The sequence below is a fragment of the Mixophyes fleayi genome, chromosome 1 (assembly GCF_038048845.1).
Source record: "Mixophyes fleayi isolate aMixFle1 chromosome 1, aMixFle1.hap1, whole genome shotgun sequence".
NCBI classification, from domain to species: Eukaryota; Metazoa; Chordata; class Amphibia; order Anura; family Limnodynastidae; genus Mixophyes; species Mixophyes fleayi.
Window position 1 is genome coordinate 77,328,551 of NC_134402.1, and position 25,912 is coordinate 77,354,462.

Consider the following 25,912-nt stretch of genomic DNA (forward strand, 5'->3'; position numbering starts at 1 on the left):
TTTTTTCCGAAGACACTTGGGGGTAAATGTATTATGAGAAATTTTTGCAAATCGCCAATATTCAGCGACTTTGACAGCTAAATTTAAAACGGCAATGCGTTTAAAGGCAAATCTTTCCTTTAAACACAATGCCATTTTAAATGTATCTGTCAAAGTTACATAATAGCAGCAATTTGCAAAAATCACTCCTTAATATATTTCCCTTGGAATATATAAGAAGAACAGTTGGCATGAATAGGATTTTAAAACATTTTAATAAATGTAATGGTTTTAACGAGGGGTATCTTTTATTTACATTTTGCATTGGTGTAATACAGGACACAGCGGGCCCTAGGTGTCAGAGCATGCTGGCACTTGTGGTTCTCCTAGTGCCTGCATGCCTTGGCAGCCATGGGTATCATCAGCAGCAGCTATTTATATTGTAGTACTACAAGTATCAGCACGCCCAGACTGTTCATGGCAGCCAGATTTGCTGGGACCTGTAGTTCACCAATGTAACATAGTGTTTTTGCCTCATTTTTTAACCATTTATCACCCCACATCCATCAGCCAGGTATGTTGGAAGAGCTCTGGTGCTGTCAACACGGTGCTGGGTAACCCTAGGGAGGGAGCCTACATTTTTTTTTGTGGACCCCAACTCTCTAGGGAATCCATCTTACCCAGGTCTATGTACCTATGTCCACCCCTGATTAAGTGCTGGGCATGAAACATGTAGGGTAATCTTGCTGCAAGTTTCATTATCTTGTTTCGCTGGTTGGTCCGCACCTGTGACAGCTCTTTTTGCATAGTTACCTACTCTCCCAGAATGTCTGTCATTGACCCAGCATCGTGCCCCCCCCCCCCCCTGTTTTTATTGGTTCCGAATAGTGATGTTCGTTTTGGGGTCGGGGCTAAGGATGTGATTCTTCGAGCCCCGCCCCACACACCCACCTGCACCCCGGAGCTCCCGGGAATCATCTTGCCCATGTTGGCAAGTATGTCTTTTTGTGACAATACAGGTACGCTTTATTCTTATTTATTATTGTAATTGTTTTTAACCATTGCCACAGGAAGTAAAACAGAATGTGCAGTTATCATTGTGATAGTGTCTGTAGCTAATTTCTTTTCAGAAGGCACAAATCTTTAGACTTATTAAAAATTTCCATGGGGAGGATCTCATAACTCCACACTCTGAACCAAGGACAAAGTGCCAATAGGCTTGACACAGCTGCAGCTTCATCCTCCACTCCAGCCCCTGCCTCTAAGAAGAGGGATGGAAAGAAGACTACCAAAGATGTCACTCCTCAAACTCCACTTCCCTTCTAACGCAAGGCCAAGGGAAGGCAGCCAGGATCCCATCTAGAGCATTCCAGTTTTGGAGCCCTGGATGAGACAGATTTGGATAAGACAGTGGAAGCATGAGTAGGGCTAAAGGGAGACAACAGGTGTATGAAAGATTGAGGAACTGCAGAGCAAAGACCCTGCAGGACCTTCAACTGTGTGCCTAGGATATGAGAGATGAGCTGCTGGAGACCAAAGGGAGCCTGAAAAAGCACGTTGCGGAGGAATCCATGCACATAAGCTTCCATTCCAAGGTGGAAAACCTGGGGAAGGGTGAGAAAAGCAACTCTTTTGTTTCAGGAAATTCCACTTTGGCAACATTCCTCTATCTGAGCTGCAGCTGATGCTGGTATTCCCAGAAAGGCAAAATAGGGCATCATGGGACTATTATGTTAACCTCTACTTCAGGATTCTTCCCTGGTGCTGAAGGAACTGTACTCTGTCGCTAAATGCTTTAGGCCAAATAGGACCCTGGGCAGTGATGATCTCCAGGTGGAGCTCTATATAGCACTCTGGATCCTCATTGGCCTGGACTTGCTAGAGCTGTATTAGGAGGTGGTGGTGGGGGGTAGGGTGCCTCTATCGCTGAGGGAAAAATGTATTACTTTCTTGTATAAGCAGAAGGTCAAATATGCAACATTAAAAATTAACTGCCCATCTCTCTCCTGAATGTGGACTACAAAATCCTCGCCAAGGTAATAGCCAACTGGCTAAAGGCTGTCATCAGACAGATTGTTCACCTGGATCAGACCTGTGGCATTCCAGGCTGCAGGATTGTGGACAGCTCTGTTTCGTCCATCATTGGATGCTTTACTGAAGCAGATCCCAGATTTCTGGAACGGAAGACATGTTTCCAAAGGTAAGAAAGAGCAGAACTAAAAATTTAGGGGCACAACTAATTGGCATACTATGAATAAGGGGGACAACTGTGGCATACTATGAATAGGGGGGTCAACTGTGGCATACTATGCATTGGGGGACAACTGTGGCATACTATGAATAGGGGGGATAACTATGTGGCTGTGGTAGGAGGAAATAATATCCCGGTCGTCATGGTGACGGCCTAGATGCGAGACCCGAGCAAACAGCGAGCCGTGGCGGTCTGCAGTGAAGCCACGGCTCATGACAGTAGCCCCACCCCCCTTCAGGAGGGGTTAAGGTACCCCTACATCCTGGTTTCCTAGGGAACTGTTGAAAAAACTGTTCAATGAGTTTGTCTGCAAGTACATTCTTTTGTGGGGGCTAGGAATGTTCCTCCGGATTGTAGCCCTTCCAATGCAACAGAAAATGGATCTGCCCTTGAACTCTTTAAAACTTCAAGGGCAGAATCTTTTAGAGTTCAAGGGCAGAATCTTCTCTACCACAAACTCTTCACAACCATCAACCTTGACAGGCCGAGGTCTACGTTATTGTCGCGGTTTGAACTTACTAGAGATAAAGGCAGGTTTTAGAAGAGAGCAGTGGAAGGTATTGGGTATCTTTAAGGATTTAGGAAGCTTCAATCTGAAGGCTACAGGATTGATTTGTTTAGAGATGACAAGCGGTCCGATGAACTTAGGTCCAAATTTTCTGTAGGGCTGTTGGAGTCCGATGCTTTGTGTAAAAAGTTAAAATAAGCGAAATATAAAATAAGATTAAAAACAAATGCTGTCTGCACATATATTCTCCCATATAATAGGACTTATGCTCAAGGTAGAAATATAATATCACCTCTAAATTAAATTGTATATATCGAGTGATGCTAATAAGCAAAATACATTATTGTCCTCCCTATGTATTAGGATCGTTCCTACTAGGTATTCCTGTGAGTATGATTTGGCTACATTGAAAATAAAGCAATACCAAAATATCCGTATAGAGCTAAAGTATGCTCCTATAGGTATTGCTTAGTGAGCGTAAGTTGTTCACACAGAAATTAAATCACTGTAGGAGGTCCGATTAAAGCTAAGGTGAGCTCTTTTGAATATGGGGAGTGTATTGCTGTCTACTTATCTCCAAACTAAATCTGGGTTTATCGGAGTATTATGAAGAGCTGCCAGTTAAGGAGATGTGAGATCTGCAGACAGCGAGGACGCCGACGCGCGTTTCGCTTAGGTCTGCTTTATCCAAGGCAAAAGGTTTTTCAGCCAGTGACGCCACTCCTCGAAGGCCCACTTGATGGCCAACAGCTCGCGATTGTCCAAGTCATACCTACTTTCAGCAGGAGGGAACTTGTGGGACAAGTAAGCACAAGGATTAAGATAATGGTCCAGGCCGTCTTTTTGAGATAACAACGCTCCCACGTCTATATCAAAAGCATCAACCTTGACTACGAAGGGCAACTCCGGTCTAGGATGTCTGAGAACTGGAGCTGAAGTGAAGGCATGTGTCAAAGCTTCAAAAGATGCTACAGCGGCAGGAGGCCAGTTGGCAGGATCCGCTCATATGTGGGTAAAAACGGTGATTGGTGCCACGATGGTTGAAAAAGAACGATTGAACCTCCTATATTTATTTGCAAAGCCTAGGAATCTTTGTATGACTTTCAAGTTCGTAGGGAGTGGTCATTCAAAGATTGCTTTGACTTTACCAGGATCCATGGAAAACCACTAGGTTAAACGATATACCCGAGAAAGTACACTTGGTTGACCTCAAAGTCACACTCAAGTCTAGCGTATAGATGGCGCTGACGGAGCTTAAGAAGAACCCTCCTGATATGTTGGCAGTGCTGGGCCTATGACTGCAAATAAATTATGTTGTCATCAAGATAAACAACAACAAACGATCCCAGCAATTCGCAGAGGACATCATTGTCCCATAGATTGTAAGCTGTCGAGCAGGGTTCTCTACCTCTCTGTCTGTATGTATTACCCAGTATTGTTTTATTAATGTTTGTTCCCAATTGTAAAGCGCTACGGAATTTGCTGGCGCTATATAAATAAATGTCGATGATGATGACGACGAGGTCCTGGAACACTGCTGATGCATTGCAGAGCCAAATGGCATCTCTAAGTACTCATAATGACCTGTTTGAGTGATAAAGGCCGTTTTCCATTCATCGCCTTCTCAGATGCTGACTAGGTTGTAGGCCCTGTGGAGGTCAATATTAGTAAAAATCCTGGCCTCTTTTTAGCTGGTCAAAGAGAACAAAAATGAGTGAAAGAGGATAAGTATTTTAAACGGTGATCTTGTTTAGTTCCCAGTAACCGATACATGTCATCTTTCTTAGCTACAAAAAAGAAACCAGCACCAGCTGGCGACTTGGAGGGCCTAATTCATTATTTGAGTAAATTCTCTTTTATGTATGAGCCATAGCCTTGATTTCAGGAATAGAAATGGCGTACATCCTATCCATAGGCAACTTAGACACAGGAACAAGGTCTATGGAGCAATCCTATTCTCGATAAGGAGGAAGGAGTGGCCAGACAAGAGGAAGAACAGGACGAGCTCCATCAGGTTAATCTCTCCTTTACTCCAGTCAATAAGCGGGTTACGGTGTGACAGCCAGAAGATTAATGGTACAGAAGGACAGTGTATGAGGAACTGTGTCAAAGTGTCAGAATGGAGGGCACCCACCATAAAATGCAGAGGAGGTGTGTCGAAGGGCGATCTTGCCCCCAGTTAGAGGATTTCCGTCCAGACCGTATACAGCAATAGCTGATTCATGTGGAACTGGCTGAATGCCCAAGGTCTTAGCAAATCCTAGATCCAAGAAATTTCCTGCAGCCCCATTGTCCAGAAAGGTGGAGAGAGAGAAAGTGTGCTCATCAACTGCAATCTGAGATGGAACTAATAATGAAATCTTGGAATAGACAATCTGCAGGCTCAATTGGCCTGATGTTTTTCCACTTTGTTGGGACATGCACAAAGAAAATGGCCCTTAATGCCACTATACAAGCATAGGCCCAAGGAACGTCTTCTGGACTTCTCTTCTGGAGAAAGACGATAGACCTACAACTGCACTAGCTTGGCAGTGTCACTAGGAGGAAGAAAGGATCAGACAGCACAAAAGAGGATGCAGACTTTTTCTCCGCTTTTCTCTACTTTATCCGCCTATCGATCTTGACGGCTGTCACGAACGCCCAGCCTGTCACAGATACAGCAATCTGAACAGCTGGCCGTGACTGGCGTCACCTTAGTCACTTAGCAATGAATACACCTTTTCTGCCACCACAAGGGATTTATTATGGTGTCCGTATGTTCACCAGAACCACTTATTAATGTTTCACACTTAAATCATATACAAATGCCGCATGAGCTTCCCTGGACTTTGTAAATTCACAAAGAATCACAAAGAACACACTAGATTAAATTTATTTAATCTGAAAAAAGTTTCCAAGGCTTAGTTACAAAAATGAATAACAAGATATGCAATATGTTGCACAAATATGTTTCAGAAAATAAAATAGGAAATAAAATCAGAGTCACTACTTACTAGTTAAGTCCTAGTGTGTGATGGAACACAATTGAGTCAGAATGGAGGGCACCCACCATAAAATTATGGGACATTTCAGTCTTGATAGAACCCCTCATGAAAATGCACACGTTATTGTCTAAGGCAGAAGACTTTAAACCTTTCACCACATAGCTCTCACCACCCACCTTTGGAGTTTAGCTGTCAATAAGGACAGAGTAATCTCCCAGATGTCACAGGGCTTTCGAACAGAGCTAGGAATGTCCTGAGCTCTGGAATGTTCACAGGACCTGATTTCTCATCTCTGCTCGCTTTGCTTGGCTGATCAGGTCCACATCCTCTGCATACCAAAAAAAACTCCTCAGTGGTTCAAACTCATGTTATTTAGCAAAGTACACATTGAGATTACATTACAAGGTTACATAAAATATTCACATTGCCATACATGAATTCAACAGGAAATAACAATCAGTCATTAGATATACTACATAATCGTCACACCTCCCCCTAAACCTAGGGCACAGAGAACTGTGAACTGTCACTCTCTCTCCTGCCCATTCACCACTTCTACCCCTTGGCGCAAGAGGCCAACTACGTTTCCATGTTCTGCGCCTTTGCAGTGCTGAATGGTGAAGTTATATTGCTGCAAAATTAAGCTCCATCTTAACAGCTTTCCATTACCCCCAGAAACTCCATTCAACCAGCTTAGAGGATTATGGTCTGTGACAATGGTGAAATCCCGTCCATACAGGTAGGGCTGTAGCATTTGCAGTGTCCATACGATGGCTAGGCACTCTCGTTCAATGGTAGCCTAAGCCACCTCTCGGGGGAGTCGTTTTCTACTTAGGAAAATGATAGGATGCTCCTCCCCATGCGCTGTCACCTGGCTAAGGACAGCTCCTAGTCCATAGTTAGACGTGTCTGTCTGTACTATAAATCTCTGTTTGAAATCTAGGGCCTGTAGCTCAGGGGACTGGGCCAGGGCAGATTTCAGAGCAGTAAATGCATTTTCACAATCCTCTGTCAAATTAACCACCTGTGGTAACTTTTTTTTTGTTAAGTCAGTCAGAGGGTTAGCTAGGGTGCTATAATGGGACACGAACTTTCGATAATACTCAGGTGTACCTAAGAAAGAGATGACCTGCTTTTTCATGGTAGGGGTCGGCCGTGCCGTGATAGCCTTTATATTGCCTGGCTGTGGGCGGAGGGTACCTCCCTCTACATGGTGCCCCAAGTACTGCATTTCACGCATGCCAAGCTGGCACTTCTCTGGCTTGATAGTCAGAGCTGCTTCAGTAATTTGGCCTAGCACACAATTCAGATGGATCAGGTGCTTCTCCCAGGTCTAGCTGAGCACTGCATTGTCATCCAGGTAGGCAACTGCATGTCCCTCCTGGCCCTCTAGCAGCTCATTGACCAGGCGCTGGACGGACGCAGGGGCATTTTTCATTCTGAAGGACATGACCAAAAACTCAAACAGCCTGAATGGGGTGATAAATGCGGACCACTCCCGTGCCTCGGGTGACAATGGGCTCTACCAGTACCCTCTAACTGAGATCCATGATGGTGATGTAGCGTGCCTGGGCAAGCTGATCTAGTAGTTTATCTATCCTAGGCATAGAATAAGCATCAACCACTGTGGCGTCATTCGACCTCCTATAGTCTACACAGAACCGGGTGCCCCTACATTTCTTTGGGACCAGTACCACTGGGGAAGCCCAAGAACTAAGAGACTTTTGAATTACCCCTAGCTGCAACATCTCGTGTATTTCCGTTTTTCATTGCTTCTGGCCCTTCTAGGGAAGAACAATATGCTGGCAGTTTAAGGAGGGGGGGGGGGGGACTGGTTGCCTGCCTGTGTTTACATGGTGTGTGACCAAGTCTGTTTTTCCCTGTAAAATGGAACTGATAGGGCCGTAGCATGTCAGCTACTGCTCTAGCTGAGAGTCAGACAACTCTTCACTGCAGTGGGCATCTGCTAGGGTCCCTGCCTCTTTAGCAGCAGCTGCTAAATCTACCAAGGGGTCAGACTCCCGATCAGGCAAACTACACACAGCTAATACAAAAGCTTCTCTGTCATGATCAGCTTTGAGCATGTTAATGTAATATACCTTCTGCCTCTTTTGGCCCTCATCTTTTGCCATTGCATAATTGACATCATTAATGCGCTGTACTATGGTGTAGGGGCCCTCCCTGGCAGCCTACAACTTGTTCTGCCACATAGGGATTAGAACCAGAACCTTTTTCCACACCTCAAATATGCATTCTCTCGCATTGCGGTCATACCACAGCTTCTGTTTTACCTACGCAGCTTTCAGGTTGCTCTGTGCCATCCCTATTAAAGACTGCAGTTTTTCCCTGAACTGCACTACATAGTGTACCACTGACGTTTCTGGGGTGATCAAGTTCCCTTCCCACTCTTCCCTAATCAAATCTAATTGATTGCGAACCCGGCGCCTGTACAGGAGTTCATAGGGTGAGAAGTCACTGGATTCCTGCGGTACCTCGTGGTATGCAAAGAGGAGGTGCGGCAGGAACCTCTCCCAGTCTCTTCCCTGTGACTCCACAAAAGTCCTCAGCATTTTTTTTTAGGGTGCTATAAAGGCGTTTGCACAGCCTATTGGCCTGCGGGTGATACGGGGAAGTAATTAAATGATTCACCTGCATCTTTTTGCAAAGACTCTGCATGAGGTTAGACATGAACTGGGTACCTTGATCAGTTAACATTTCTTTTAGGAACTCAACCCTGGAGAAAATATTTATAAAGGCATCTGCTACCTTGTCTGAGCGAATGGAGGAAAGAGCTACTGCATCTGGGTACCTAGTAGCATAATCCACTACATTCAAAATGCATTCTTTCCCTGAGCTACTGGGAATGGCTAGGGGACCCACAATATCCACAGCAACCCGTTCAAAGGGTTCTGATATGACGGGCAGGGGAATGAGAGGGGCCCTTCCCACATCACCAGAATTCCCAATCACCTGGTACACATGGCACGAGCGACAGTACTTGGCTATGTCAGTCAGCATGTCAGGCCAGTAAAAATTATGTACCAAACAAGCTTTAGTTCTGGCAACACCCACATGTCCTGCTAGGGTTATCTCATGGGCTACTTTCAGCAACTCTTTTCTATAGGTTTGAGATACAACTAGTTGCTTGTTAGCAATTACATCTGGATGCATACTTGTGACATTTTTGTCTCTGTACAAAAGGCCATTTTCCCCAAAAATTGTATCATCGTGTTACGAGCCGTGATGGCTCAGGCACCGCCGCGACTTGCTCCGGCCCCACAGATGCTTCATGACGACTGGGGCGTCACTTCCAGTTTTCGCCCCAGCTGTCACCATGTTGACGGTCAGGACGCTCCCCTATCACCGCTGCGACCCGGCCAGCCGGGCACGTGCACGTTCTCTGCTCCCAGTCCTAGCTGGGGAATATTATTATTATTACTTACCCTATTGTGATTGGTCCTCCTTGGTATATTAGGCAGGGAGGGCTTAACCTCCCTGCCGGTTATAGTTCCTGCTTCTAGTGTGCTAGCCTGCTCCTTTCTCTGCTCCTCTGTTAGATTGATTCTGATGTGTATGACCTTTAGCTCGCTTACTGGACTCTGCTGTATTGCTTGTGACCTTGACCTCTGCTTGTTACTTGGACACGCTATTTTCCACCAGCCCTGACCTCTGCCTGGATTCCACAACCGCTGCCTGCTGTATCCCCTTGACCTCGGCCCATTTTGGACTTTGCTTTTTCTACCACCTGGCCCTCGCCTACGCTACGATAAGGTTATAAACTTGTACTACTCTGAGCTAAAGACCTGGGGCATCAGAGTACCTGTGTGCATGTTCAGCTCTACAGAAAAGGCGGCTGCTATAGGTGATACCTGTGTTACCTCTTCTACAAGTTTATGATACTTGCCGTCACCCGTAGCTCATCCTTACTTCCAAGACAGACCTGACTGACCCTCTCCCTCACTGTCAATAAACTGGGATCAGTGTTTTGCTCTGTTTTAAAAGTGTCACCTACGAACTTGTCAGGGTTGCCCACAGCATCGCTCATTCAAATCACTGCCTGAATCTGCAGCTTCTACAGTGAGGGAGGGGGTGGAGTGGGATTAGCTTCTAGTGAACATCCCTCCACACTTTCAGGGGTTAATGCACAGCTCATCTGTGCTGCTCTCTGGGGCACTACTGCTAACACATTGGATACATTTTCACACTTTGGGTCACCTTCAGAACTTGTAACATAATCTCTGGATAATTTCAAAAGATTAATGACACTTGCATAAATTCAAACTCATGTATTTTAGCAAAGCACATTTTGAGATTACATTACAAAGTTACATAAAATATTCACTTTGTCATAGATTAATTCAACAGAAAATAACAATCAGCCATTAGATATACTACATAATAGTCACAATGGCCAACTTCAAGAGATCTTTCAGCAAGGTTGGAGAGTGTTTGTCACGGGCACTAGGAGTCTTTACCCAGGGATCACCAGATGGTAGGCTTACCAGAGCAATGTAGATGGTAATAGGGTACTCTGGTAGCTGGGTGATCACGGAACATGAAATGATGGCCGATGAGATGCTCAGGAAAGTCTATGACTAGCAACACTGGTAATAATGAGGTAATGATACACAAGGAACTGTATGGACAAGGACACGTGAAGGTAGTCAGTGGTCTGCGATAGCAAGTTGTACCACTGCTATAGTGAGGAGGAATGTCCAACAGAAACAAGGAGGTGATGAGAGTCAGCGGTCTGCGGGTAGCAAGTTGTACCGCTGTCTGAGTGAAGGAATGGAATCCAAGTGGAGGTATCCAGGTAGTCAGTGGTCTGCGGTAGCGAGTTGTACCACTGCTATGTGAGAGGATAATGGAACAGGTGATACCGGAAACAGGGATCAGTGGTCTGACATCAGCAAGTTGTACCACTGAATCTATATGTGAGGAGGTGCACGGGGGAAGACTGCAACACAGGATATACACAGGCACCTTATACACGATCCACAGTATTATGCACAATATAGATATATATATATGTAAATGACTGATCAGGTCTGCAATCTAGAAAGTCTCTTGAAGTAGTCCAGCACAATGATAACACAGTCAATGATGGCAATAGACTCAGCGGATAGCAGACTCCAGAGAGAACCAAACACAGTCCAGCAAGATATGCAATACACAGCACAGTCAATGAGAAGTATGCATACCGTGGTTCAGCAGTAGCAGTCAGATGGGATTGCAGCGGTACCTGAACGGCTGGAGGCCGACTGGATAGGAAGTCCCTGGATAGGTGAAGCAGCGGTCTAGCAGGTGCAGCGCACAGGTGAGTAGACCAACAGGGACACGAATCCACAGGAGTCAGCAACACGTGGAACTGGACTCATAGGGGACCCAGGAGAATGGAGATGATCCAGCAGAGGGTAGTAGGTAAGATACAAATCCAATGCTGACAGAAGGGTAGAGACCAGTGGAACACGTGAAGGCGTGGAGAGTGGATCAGCAGGAGATGGACGATAGCGTTGACCACCGCAGCAGGACTCAGCGGCACACGGGGGTAACCAGTAGCAACCACAGGAACCAACAGCGATGGGAAACAGGAGTGCAGCGCAGGGCAGGAGCTGTTGATCACGAAGTGTAACAGATGGTAATGAAAGCGGCAGTCTCCAGGAAGTCACAGCAAAGATGAGATGAGACTATAGTGCACAGAGGCAGCGGATAGTAATCAGCTGGCAGTCACGATGTTGAACACAGGCGAGTTGCAAGCAGGAGACTGTAGTGCACAGAGGCAGCGGATAGTAGTCAGCTGGCAGTCACGATGTTGAACACAGGCGAGTTGCAAGCAGGAGACTGTAGTGCACGGAGGCAGCGGATAGAAATCAGCAAACAGACTTGATGAGAAGCAGGTGAGTGAGGTAAAAGCTGGAGTGCACGGAGGCAGCGGATAGCAATGAGCAAACAGTCACATTGATATAAAATAACGTTGAAGTGGTGTAGAAGACTGTAGCGCGCGGAGGCAGCGGATGGGAATCAGCAAACAGTCATGATGATACAGTTGATGGTGGAAGTGGTATAGAACCACAGTAGTAGAAGTGGTTTGGAAACCACAGGAATCAGCAGCGCTGAATACACAAGTAATACAGGAACACCTTCAGAGACTCATGAGGAATGAGACTCCAAGATCAGGCCACGTGGTGTTGACCACAGGTGCTTAATATAGGGAGGTTGCCTGATCTGCCAATTGACTTAAAGGGGTATACACTGAAGTAAAGAAAAGGGCTGCGCATGCGCAGACCCTCAGGATGGTGGACGGCCACGGTTCCTAAATGTCCGGGAAGAGGCACTCACGGTCCGGTGAGTGACAGTACCCCCCCTTTTAAAGGTGGGCACAGAACGCCTGGAACCGGGCTTGTCCGGATTTTTGGAGTAAAACTTTTTCAAAAGGGCAGGAGCATTAAGATCTTCAGCTTTGATCCAAGAGCGCTCCTCAGGACCAAAGCCCTTCCAATGAACGAGGAAGTGGAGGACTCCTCGCGAAATTTTTGCATCTAGTACCTCGGTAATCTCAAAATCCTCCTCCTGATGGACTTGAACTGGCTGCGGAGCTGAGGGAGGAGTTGCGAAACGGTTGATAATCAGAGGTTTGAGCAAGGATACGTGGAAGGCATTAGAAATCCGAAGATTCTTAGGGAGAAGAAGTTTCACACATACTGGATTGATTACTTGAATGATCCTATATGGACCAATAAAACGGGGGGCGAATTTCATGGATGGAACCTTCAAACGAATATTTTTGGTGGATAACCAGACACGATCTCCAATTTTTAGTGGTGGAATAGCCCGCCTCTTCTTATCTGCGAAAGATTTATATTTGATAGATGTCTTCTTTAAACAGGTTTTGACCTGAGACCCGATATTTTTAAAGGTCTGACAAGCAGTCTCCACCGCAGGAACTTGGGTGGGCGGGAGGGCAGGAAATTCTGGAAAAGACGGATGGTGACCGTGAACCACCAGCACTTGACTTTTTGAAGATGACTCCTGAGATCCATCTTCAACGTCCGATGACGTCACGAACGCCCGATGAGGAGGAAGGCGTTCAGACTGAACCTTATCACACAGATCCGTAGATGAAGGATCCTGTGGAGGAGGACCTGGTGGAATAGACGAATGCTGTCTTTTGAATGAACCCACTTGAGAGAGACAACGATGATGACATTCAGCTCCCCAAGATGTAACTTGAGAAGTGCGCCAGTCAATCTGGGGAGAGTGACACTGAAGCCATGGAAGGCCTAAGACAATCGGACTTGTCGTAACAGGAAGGATTAAAAACGAAATCTCTTCATGGTGTAGCCCACCAATCTGAAGCGTTACTGGAGACGTACTCTGGGTGATGAGACCATTGATGAGACGTGATCCATCCATAGCAGTCACAGTAATCGGTGTTTTCAAAGTAATCACTGGTAGAGACCATTGATTCACTAATGATTTGGAAATGAAATTTCCTGCTGCTCCGGAATCAATCAATGCCTGTGACTCAAAGGTTTTAGTAGCAAAGGAAATTGTAACATCAAAAGCGCAGATTTTCGATTTCATAGAAGATGGAGAGGACTCCAGGGACCCTAACCTTATCTCCCCAGTATTGGTTAGAGCCCGGCATTTCCTGGGACAAGAATTGAGCATATGCGTAGAATCGGCACAATAGATACAAAGTCTATTCTTTATTCTTCGGTCCCTCTCCTCTAAAGTTAATTTGGAGCGACCTATCTCCATGGGTATCACCGGAGATGAAGCTGGGTGAAATTGAGGATTTGAGAGAAGAGGTGTTTTAACCGAAGTTGTTTTCTCAGTTTCTCTTTCACGAAACCTCAGGTCTACCCGATGGCAAAGAGAGATCAAATCTTCTAAAGAGGAGGGTAGTTCTTGTGAAGTCAGTGCGTTTTTAATTTTATCGGAAAGCCCCTGCCAGAAGGCGGCAAGTAGTGCTTCAGTGTTCCACTGAAGTTCAGAGGCTAAGATCCTAAATCGAATGACGTACTGAGCCACAGTGCGAGATCCTTGGCGAAGACGGAGAATGCTGGATGCAGCGGAAATAACCCGACCTGGTTCATCGAATACACTTCGGAACGTGGAAATAAACTCGGCACTATCCTGTAACAATGGATCGTTTCTCTCCCACAGAGGGGAAGCCCATGCGAGAGCTTGTCCAGAAAACAATGAAATAAGATAGGCCACTCTGGAACGATGGGTAGAAAAATTTTGAGGTTGGAGCTCAAAATGAACTGAGCATTGAGTAAGAAAACCCCTACAAGTTTTGGGGTCTCCATCGTATTTTGACGGAGTAGGCAGGTGAAGCGTGGAAGCTGTAGACACCTGGGATGGCAATGGGGAAACGGAGGAAAGCACAGGAGCATCAACAGTAGTTGTGGCATCTTGCACAGACGGTCTTTGGGAGGCCAACGCCTGGTAACACCGCAGTAAATGCCGTTGGCGAACTTCCTGTTGCTCAATACGGGTAACCAGATGCCGCAGCATCTCTTTGGCAGTTGGTTCCGTATCTGGGTCTGTCATGGCCTGATCTTACTGTCACGGGCACTAGGAGTCTTTACCCAGAGATCACCAGATGGTAGGCTTACCAGAGCAATGTAGATGGTAATAGGGTACTCTGGTAGCTGGGTGATCACGGAACATGAAATGATGGCCGATGAGATGCTCAGGAAAGTCTATGACTAGCAACACTGGTAATAATGAGGTAATGATACACAAGGAACTGTATGGACAAGGACACGTGAAGGTAGTCAGTGGTCTGCGATAGCAAGTTGTACCACTGCTATAGTGAGGAGGAATGTCCAACAGAAACAAGGAGGTGATGAGAGTCAGCGGTCTGCGGGTAGCAAGTTGTACCGCTGTCTGAGTGAAGGAATGGAATCCAAGTGGAGGTATCCAGGTAGTCAGTGGTCTGCGGTAGCGAGTTGTACCACTGCTATGTGAGAGGATAATGGAACAGGTGATACCGGAAACAGGGATCAGTGGTCTGACATCAGCAAGTTGTACCACTGAATCTATATGTGAGGAGGTGCACGGGGGAAGACTGCAACACAGGATATACACAGGCACCTTATACACGATCCACAGTATTATGCACAATATAGATATATATATATGTAAATGACTGATCAGGTCTGCAATCTAGAAAGTCTCTTGAAGTAGTCCAGCACAATGATAACACAGTCAATGATGGCAATAGACTCAGCGGATAGCAGACTCCAGAGAGAACCAAACACAGTCCAGCAAGATATGCAATACACAGCACAGTCAATGAGAAGTATGCATACCGTGGTTCAGCAGTAGCAGTCAGATGGGATTGCAGCGGTACCTGAACGGCTGGAGGCCGACTGGATAGGAAGTCCCTGGATAGGTGAAGCAGCGGTCTAGCAGGTGCAGCGCACAGGTGAGTAGACCAACAGGGACACGAATCCACAGGAGTCAGCAACACGTGGAACTGGACTCATAGGGGACCCAGGAGAATGGAGATGATCCAGCAGAGGGTAGTAGGTAAGATACAAATCCAATGCTGACAGAAGGGTAGAGACCAGTGGAACACGTGAAGGCGTGGAGAGTGGATCAGCAGGAGATGGACGATAGCGTTGACCACCGCAGCAGGACTCAGCGGCACACGGGGGTAACCAGTAGCAACCACAGGAACCAACAGCGATGGGAAACAGGAGTGCAGCGCAGGGCAGGAGCTGTTGATCACGAAGTGTAACAGATGGTAATGAAAGCGGCAGTCTCCAGGAAGTCACAGCAAAGATGAGATGAGACTATAGTGCACAGAGGCAGCGGATAGTAATCAGCTGGCAGTCACGATGTTGAACACAGGCGAGTTGCAAGCAGGAGACTGTAGTGCACAGAGGCAGCGGATAGTAGTCAGCTGGCAGTCACGATGTTGAACACAGGCGAGTTGCAAGCAGGAGACTGTAGTGCACGGAGGCAGCGGATAGAAATCAGCAAACAGACTTGATGAGAAGCAGGTGAGTGAGGTAAAAGCTGGAGTGCACGGAGGCAGCGGATAGCAATGAGCAAACAGTCACATTGATATAAAATAACGTTGAAGTGGTGTAGAAGACTGTAGCGCGCGGAGGCAGCGGATGGGAATCAGCAAACAGTCATGATGATACAGTTGATGGTGGAAGTGGTATAGAACCACAGTAGTAGAAGTGGTTTGGAAACCACAGGAATCAGCAGCGCTGAATACACAAGTAATACAGGAACACCTTCAGAGACTCATGAGGAATGAGACTCCAAGATCAGGCCACGTGGTGTTGACCACAGGTGCTTAATATAGGGAGGTTGCCTGATCTGCCAATTGACTTAAAGGGGTATACACTGAAGTAAAGAAAAGGGCTGCGCATGCGCAGACCCTCAGGATGGTGGACGGCCACGGTTCCTAAATGTCCGGGAAGAGGCACTCACGGTCCGGTGAGTGACAGTGTTATTGCACCAGGGAATCCTTGATTTGTTCAGAAAGGCCAAGGTAATACTGGCTGTGGAGGGTCGGGTTGTTCCCTTCACTGTTGGTAGCCAAGTGCCGGAACTCTACACAGTATTCTTCAGCCATGCAACAACCTTGTTTATCAGACCTCAGGTGAGCTTCGGCAGATGCCACCAAGTCTGGGCCATCGTACAACAAACCAAGGGCGTTGAAAAACCGCTTACACAGATTGATGGATATGACTGGCGGGAGCCAAGCTGAACGCTCAAGACTGAGGGTCTCCCTGGAGGAGAGAGATTACTATCCCTATTTGTTGCATTTCAGATCCTGAGGAGCGGGGTCTCAGATGCAAATAGAGTTTGCAACTTTCTTTGAAGTTGCCAAAAAGCCTTCGGTCTCAGGAAAGCGGTCGGGAAGATTTAGCTTAGGTTCCGCCACAGGGGTCATAGCGGCTCGGGGGAACCTTGAGGCCTCTTCTTACACTGACGGGCGGTGTGATAACTCCTGAACAACTTGGGATAGATAGGGTCTGGATTTGGCCAACTAGAACCTACGTTGAACTCAGAGCAGTCTGGTTGTCATCCATCTGTTACAGACTTACCTCTCCTCCATTCCAGCGCCGCCTGTTCTCGATGTCAGAAGCTGCGCTACTGGGTATCAGCGGTCACATGACCACAACTCTGGGTGGGGAATTCAAAACTTACCTGGTGATTTAAACTTCACTCTGACACTCGAGTCAGAGCAACTTGTGTGCTTCCTGGCTCCTGATTTCTTCGTTGATCTCTGTAGCTCCCCTGTTCCAGTCTAATTCCTGTGTACCAGTGCAGCTTGTGTGACCATTCTGATTCTCCTGCCCCTAGTGTATCGATCTGGCTTGCTGACTCTTCTCCATTGTTATCTTGTGCTTCTGACCCGGCTTGTTTGACGTGGCTTCTGTCTCCTGTCCTGTACCTCTGCTGTCTGTCTACCGCACCTGGAAATCCTTCACGCTGAGTTTGCCCGCTAATTCTGTACTGCGTTTGCCCGATTATGTACCAGTCCCAGCTGTCTGACTACATTCCCTACCTGCTCCTCCTTTCCGCTAATACTACATCTTGAGACGGACCAGAGGGCTGCGACCTGCGGGCTCCCGACAGCTAAGCCCATGCGGCGGTTCTTGGTGAACACCGGGGAGTTCGTTAGACTCCGCGCTTCTGGTTAGCCAGTGTTAATCAAGATTAGTGTCAAGATCAGCGACTCCGTTACACCCTCAAAGCAAGTTCTTCCAGGCATAATATGAATTAGTGGCACAATTATGAGTCATTAAATGAATTTGGCGCTCAACTATGTGGAATAATACAAAGTGGGGGCACTACTGTGTGGCATAACATGAACGTTTATTTGCTCGTTCCATTATTATAAAGATGATATTAGCATCACAAAATAAGACATAATTAAATGTGTATTTTTAATATATATAGTGTCAGACTGGCTCACCGGGGTATCAGTGAATTCCCCCGGTGGGCCCCATTGCCTGGTTGCTTCGCCTCCTATCAGTTTGGACAGGGGACACTCTCTGTGACAATGGGGGACAGGGGAGAGTGAGCCCTGTTGCAGTGAAAAGGAGCTGAGAGAATCTGCCTGCAGCTGACAGGTAGATAGTGAGGTAAGAGTTCTATTTTTCTGTGTGAAAGTGGCCACTGTTAAAACAAAATGTTAAGATGAGATTTGATTACATTTTTAAACTAAAGTTTTGTTGATGCTTGAAATGATTAATAGATAATGCAGCTTGGTCTAGACCTAGTAGCAGAGTAGTGGGATTCACTGGACTCTGTTAATTAAATAGCGACACCGCCATATAAAGTACCACTCAGTGCCTCCATCCTTTATTTACCTATCTGTCCTCCTCTAGTCTGAAACTAGTTATACTGTATTTACTTTTATTATTTATGGTTCTTGTATTTCGAGAAACAGTTATTTATATTATTGTGATAATATTCTTTTCAATTAAATTATTGAAAAAAAGATTATGGGTGTTAAATGGGATTATGTGTAATTGGATAAATTTCTAATACATGTGTTAATCTGAATATTTTGTCATTTCTGCTTAAAATGTGATTTTTAATGTACGTCATGGGTACTGGGAGAAGCTCTGTTTTTTACAACTGGCCTCTAAAAAAAAAACTGAGTATGAATGTCAAAGTCAATTAATATTTATACATTTTCAAGGACAACCTACTTCTTCTGATTTCCTGTGGGCCCCAGCTACTGTATGTTTAAGTTGGACACTATAGTCCAAGCTGGTTGATTTCAGCCAAATGAAGCAAACAATGTAGATCAGGGGTGTTCAAAGTTTTTGTACATGTTGGCGACAGAACCCAACCTTGATGGGACTGAGGAATACAAACTTCCAAATGTGTTTCCATACAGGCACTGCATCCTTAGACAATGCTTGAGAAAATATAGGAGACTTCTCCAGAGCTACAGGAGCCAAGTGAAAGGATTGCTGTCACAATGCAAAAATGTAGACACTATTCATGCAAATTAAGATATGATTTATGCTTATTTGGGTGTGTCTTTACTATACAATATTACATAAGTCCATTGAGGTTCACTAGCTGACAATAGAAACAGCAATGCAATTATTACTCAATAGCCTGTGGGTCACAATGAGCATGTTGACTTCCCGGGAGGTCCCCTCCATATCCAGTCAGAAAAGAATCTTGCATACAGACAGAACTAAGACACTTCACACACTGGTTGCCACTCAGTACCTTGCCCTGGACCATTATGATACTGTGTAGAAATACTGCACTGTAAACAAAGCTTGCCCGTTGCCTCCCTCTCCAACTCTGGATGCTGCTCAGTGTCTTGCCACGAACCGCTATGGCACAGAGCAACCAATCTCATGCCAATAACACTACTTATCTTGAGCAGCTTACTGTTCATTGGTCAGCAGACAGAAGGAGGAGTATGGCCAGACTCACCCAGAATTCCCTTCCTGTCAACCTCAAAAGAGATGCTTAGAATGGTCTACAGGGATGCAAACAAAACCTGTATGGACCTAAACAAGCACTTTCGACACCTCTAAAGCAGTAATTTGGTTGCCCAATTACATTGTTATGTGTTTGACTGGACAAGTCCAAAAATTAAAGTGTATACAAGGTTATTGGGCTCCTGTGTAATGCATTTGTTCAGCTTGACTAGCAAACTAGTGTATATGCACAATATTGGTCTTCCTATGTATAGGTAACCAAAACGCTTACTCATCCGGTCATTATCTCCCACCTTATCTACTGCAAACTCCTCCTATCTGGCATTACCTTCATCCTTCTGTTTCCACTTCAGTCCATCCTAAATGCTGCGGCAATCTTTCCCTCTCTCCAACCCACATCTGCTGCATCACTGTGCAAATCCCTACACTTGCTTTTGGGTTGTTTGGGGGCAATTAATTAAATGTGGGGCTGAGTTTGGGGAGATGAAGGGCTATTTATTAAATGTACACTAAAAATTTAATGTCAGGGCTGGTTGCAGGAACAATGGACAAATTATTAAACATGGGTGCTATTGATTTAGAAGGTTAACTCATTGCTAGACTTAACATTTCCACTTTCCTCTTTCATGTACCTATCTTTTTTCCAAACAGGACCCCAACATTCCAGTACCTAGCTAAACAGCATCTGAGCTTTAGACACCAACAGAGCCAGGTAGTTATAGCAGCAAAAACAGGTAGGAGAGAGTAGGACTGAGTGCCAACTGTTCTGATCCTGTTAGGGCAGTCCTAATATTGAGACTGCTCAGTCAGGACTTTGTCCCAATCTAGGGGGCAGGGCCCAGACTGTGCAAACACACTTATATACACCGCATTTTTAGTGGTCATCCAGCGCTCAGTGGGTAAACAGATGCTTGTTTAATACTTTTGCATCACAACATTTGTTTTGTTTTTTTGCATGTTTACAATTCGGGTTGCCATGGTGATGTTTGTTAGGCACGCCCCTTATGATGTTGTTGCTCTACATCTCTACATTGCTTATTCAGTGGCAGTTTTAATCTAGTGGGAGTGGTATTGCCCTGCAATGCATGTTGGGAAAGCAGTGCTAACATTTGGTGCACAGACAACTTGTTTCACTTGTTGCGCATGGTTTGACAAGCTTGCTTTAGGGTTTGTACAAAACAGTTAGCCTATCTATTTGTAACCACGTGATATGGGGCGGAGGTGATGTGACGAATTCCATTTCTCTTCATGAAGGTCTAAAATTCTTCAGCGGTAAACTGAGGCCCGTTATCACTGACCAACTGTTACGGTAGTACCCGGTTCTGACAAAAAGACTCCTCAACACTTCCACCGTATGCACAGCTGAAGTAGAGGTGACTGTAAAAACCTCGGCCAATTGGAACAGGCATCCACCACCACCAGAAACATTGGCCCCATAAACAAAGTACACATGAACCGCTGCCACGGAGTGGTTGGCCGCTCCCAGGGGTGCAATGGTGCTGGTTATGGCATATTTTGGGCAAAATGGCACCTGGCTCTCTCTCCTGCCATATCCACCAACTGCTCATTCAACCCTGGACACCAAACAAAACTCCTGACCAGTGTCTTCATTTTGAACAGACCTAAGTGGACCACATGGAGTTCCTTCAAGACTCTTACTTGCAGTTGGACGGGTACAATGATTCACACCCACCATAAGAGGCAGCCGGAATCAACTGTCAACTCACGCCTGCGATGAAAATAAAGAGTCGGCTGCCGGCGCAATTGCATAACTCACCCTTTTTGTGTTGAGAACTTGAGCCAAGATGGGGTCTCGAATAGTTTTGTGTCTGATCAAGCAGGTGGTTATGGGAAACATTCATCGTGAAGGCATCCCAAGAATCCTTGTTTTTCTGTGTGAGTTGGGCAGTCTGTAATGGTAATCACAACAATACATCTGTGTAAGCATGATGTGCAGTCTACTTAAATTCTATAGTATAGCAATGTCTACCTAATCACATCCGTGCATGCTCGGTGACAGGAATACCCTTCTGAGGGTTAAAGATGGACAAAAGCGGTTGGTGTTCAGTTATAAGAGGGAATATCTTGCCATATAAATACTGATTGAACCATTTCATGCACGGGATGCGAAGGCGATTGGATGATCCTGTCCATCCATCATAGTATGTGACTTAACAGCTCCAATGCCGTAAGCTGAGGCATCACAGGTCACTCTGACAGGAAATGAACAGTTGTAGTAGATTAATACAGTATCAGAAGTAATCAATTTCTTTGCCTGTGTAATAGAATGCTTACAGTCCTTAGACCATTGTCATTTCTGACCCCACTGGAGCAACTGATGTAAGGGGTACAGAACTGTAGCTAAGTTAGGCAAGAATCTATGGTAGTAATTAATGAACCCCAAGAAGGAACACAACTGGGACACGTCTTTAGGTGGGGAAACCTTTACCACAGCTTCCACTTTTTCCTGACATTTATGATGTCCATTTTCATCAATAGTGTGCCCACATGTGACAGTGGCTGTGAAGAACTCACACTTATCTCTTTTGACTCTGATCCCATATTGTTCAAGCTGCTGCAACACCAGCTGCAGGTTTTGAAGGTGTTCTGTGTCAAACGAGCCTGTCACAATAATGCCACCCAGCTAGCATTGGGTACAAGGGACCCCTTGTAACACTTCCACAGTTCATGTCTCGTTGCAAAATGGCAGGGGCAGAAGCGATACTGAACACCAAATGATTGTGCCTGCAAAGTCCTATATCTGTATTAATGGTAAGGAACACCATCAAATCATACTCTATCTCCATCTGCAGGTGCGCATCAGCTAGGTCAATTTTACTAAACTTTTGTCCCCTGGCCAGATTCATAAATATATCTTCAATTCTTGGTAACAGATAGTGATCTGTCTGTAATAATTGATTTATGGTGACCTTAAAGTCCCTCCACAGCTGTTCCGTGTCATCTTTCTTTACTATTGGGATGACGGGCTCCAATCCACCTTCGATAAGGTTTTCTCATCTTCCAGCTTGTCCAACTGCAGCTCCGACATCCGGATAGCGTAAGGTATTGGGTGAGTTTTATGGACCTGGGAACAGCTCCATCCTTTAGGACTAGCTTTCCTTTTATGTGCTACAAAGTCCCAATGCCTGTTTGAAAAACAACTGCAGCTCGGTCACGGACCGTCTTAAGGGACAAAGGGGGGTGGGGGGTGTATGACGCTTTTGATGTCCGACTAGTCTAATTGCATTTTTTGCAGTCATTCTGAGCCCCACAATGATGGGCAGCTTTTCCGTACAATGTCCAGGGTCTCCTGCTGGTCATTGGGACACTATAAAAAAAGAAAGAGTATTGGTCCAAATAGACTCAGAAAAATAGATGAAAACAATAAAATACTGAAAGCTTTTAATATTGTGTAATTGTTTTAATCTAATCCAAACTTCAAACAAATAGTAAACAATAATAGTGTGCTCAGAAAGAGAGCAGACAAGGTATCAAGCTGTAATATAGAAGGTCCATGCATATTTTAATCGGTATGATGCAAGTCCATAAACACAGTCTTTGTGGAACGCTGTGTGTCAGAGTATCAATGACGTAAGACAAATGAGCCAGCCGGCTTTCTGTTAATGGTCAGTTCAATCAGAGCATCAAGCACAAATAAAACCGGTGCTATTGTATTCAAAAAATGAACGGACAGTTTATCAGACAGGAAAAAATATGGTTCATGTAGATAACTGCCCAGTGTGGATTGTCTAATGTATATACAGTACAGACTGGTTGCGGTGCAGTCCTTAAAAACATTTTTGGGCTGTGTGTTAAAAAAACAGTAAAAGAGTCTGAAAGAAGACAAGCGTGTGTTGGCAATAGGAGGATAGGGCAGTGCACTTACCCCCCTTTCATGTATGAACTCCAGGTGTTCCAGTCCTTTGACGTTCCTCTTAGTCGTTACTGCGAGTTGTTTCACTCCTCCAGATGTAGTATGATTTAACCGGCAGGTAAAGAGAGTCCTACAGCACATGCGTGCTCTCCGTAGCGGGTATTTTCCACCGCATAAAACTAGCCGGAAGATGGGTGCAATAGATATCGATATCAACAAATGAAAAAACTTTAATCCTTAATCATACGCGTTTCACTCGTAGAGAGCTACCTCAGGGATATTGATGATGACGAATACCCTGACATTTAAAGAGCTGTCCATTCAATCATTGGTTGCATAAGATCCATGGGCATGTCTTGGGCTAGCAAGTTGTGGAATAGTTGTTGAATAAGTCCATAGAAAATGGTAATGGCCTGTCTTCTTTAGGGGCCATATTGTTGAAGAATAATGTACAAAACCATATATATGAAAAGGTCCTGATAGCAGAGAGTCTTTACAAAAATATTGTAAACAAAGGACATAAAAAAAGCAGCTAGCCACAGAAGCTATAGAAAAATGAACTTGGATAAAAAATTCTCAAAAGGGCAAAAAAACAGATGTATAAGATAGATAGTTAAATAGATAGAGACCAAAGAACTCGCAGAAATGTATTAAGTTCAAAGTCCACATTTAAGCCTTGAGGTACTAGAGTTTTCAAATTAAAGATCCACCTTGTTTCTTCTTGGAAGATTGATCTAATTTAGAGTCCACTTTTTTTTTTAAAGTGGGGTTTATGCCTCCAGTCATCTTTCCTCATATGTCTATAAGTAGAATATGAATTAGCCTCTCTGGGGATCCCACCAAGGGCTATCAAAAAGAACTCGAGGCTTTGTTGGATGGAGCAGCTACTTCTGGCATTCTGAATAAGGATGAATATAACTTTCTCTCTATTAAGAACCCTAGATTGCCAGTTATATACCACCTATCCCCATTGTCTCGGGGCTAGGATCACTCACAAGCAATCTTTCAAGCTATATCGACCATTTCCTGCAACCATTAGTCCATAAGCAAAGGAGTTATTTGAGGGATACTGGGCATGCCTTGAAAATTCTTAATGAGGTAAAATGGGAAGAACAATTTTTACTTATGATGATGATGTGATGTAACATCATTATATACTATTATTGACCATCAAGCTGGATGCAGACATGTTAAAAATATTTTAGAAAGTGAGTCTGATTTTTCCCAAGAACAAATTGAATTATTGCTCGAAAGTATCCATTTTGTGCTGCATCACAATTATTTCTGGGACAGTGGCTCATGTTATAGGCAGGTTCGCGGGACAGCTATGGGAGCTAAATTTGCGCCCAGTTATGGGAGCCTGTTCATGGCCCACTGGGAGGACAACACAATTTTGAATAACAATCCCTTTGCTGGGCATCTACATACATGGCGGCGTTACATAGACGATGTCCTATGTATATGGACAGGAACCCTGCAAGAATTGGCTCTATTTGTTGAATACATCAATACCAATGATTTGAATATTCAATTCACCTCTCAGAGCAGTACCACTAAGATTGAATTTTTGGACCTGGAAATTTTTGTCCACAACAATAGATTGGAAAGAAAGACTTTTTTTTAAACATGTGGACTGTAATTCCTATATATCTATCATAAGTGAACATCATGACAACTGGTTAAAAAATATACCGAAGAGCCAGTTCACTAGGTTGAGACGAAATTGCTCTAATATAGGGCAATATGACGAACAGGCTACTATTCTTAAACAAAGATTCAGAGAGAGGAACTATGACAAGGATCTGATAAATAAGGCCTATATGGAAATTAGGGATACTGAAAGGGAGAAACTCCTAGATAATAAAGAAAAGGATAATAAGGAAAAGAATGCAATAGAAATCCTCTTCATTACTAGGTATAGTGGCAACTCACATAGGATTGAAAAATTATCAAAAAGCATTGGGGAATCCTTATAGGTGATGACACAATAAGAACCATTCTCCCGTCCAAGCCCAAGTTCATCTATAATAAAGCAGACAATCTGAGGAATAAGCTGGATAAGAGCACTATACCACCGAAGGGGGGAGATGGAAAAAGCACATGGCTTAATGAAAATACACATGGTTTCTTTTACTGTAACCGGTGCACAGCGTGCAAGACGAGTAGGTATAGGGACACTAAACCTGTAGCAACTTTTAGCTCCAATACCACAAAAGAGATTTATACCATTAAGGACAGATTATCCTGCGATACAACAGGAATTATCTACCTGTTAGAATGTTAGAAAATTAAGTATCAGAATTCAGGAGCACCTTAGAAATATCAAAAACAAATTGACCACGCATAGTGTCCCTGATCATTTTCTCCATTGACATGACCATGATCCCTCTGGCCTAAGGTTTATAGTAATAAAAAAGGTGAGGAAGCCTTGGCAGGGAGGGGATTTTATTACATCAATCTCCCAAGAAGAAACAAGGAGGATCTTTAATTTGAAAACTCTAGTACCTCAAGGCTTAAATGTGGACTTTGAACTTAATACATTTCTGTGAGTTCTTTGGTCTCTATCTATTTAGCTAGAAAAAAATAAACGGAGCAATGCGCGTGCACAGACCCGTGAATTGCACACACGTTAGGTCACATGCACGCTCGCGGCCACGTGGGTGCACCAGAGCACTGCTGATCAGATTTTTTCTGTCAGATGAAATGAAGGACACAATTTCTGTCTCATTCTGTTTCATAGATAGGTTCTCTACAAATGTCCCCCATTACTGGTAGTAAAGAGGGAAAGAGAGCCCATAAAAGGGCTGTATCTTCCTCTTCCTGTTCACCTGAGGTATTAATATATAATCAAAATGAGAATAT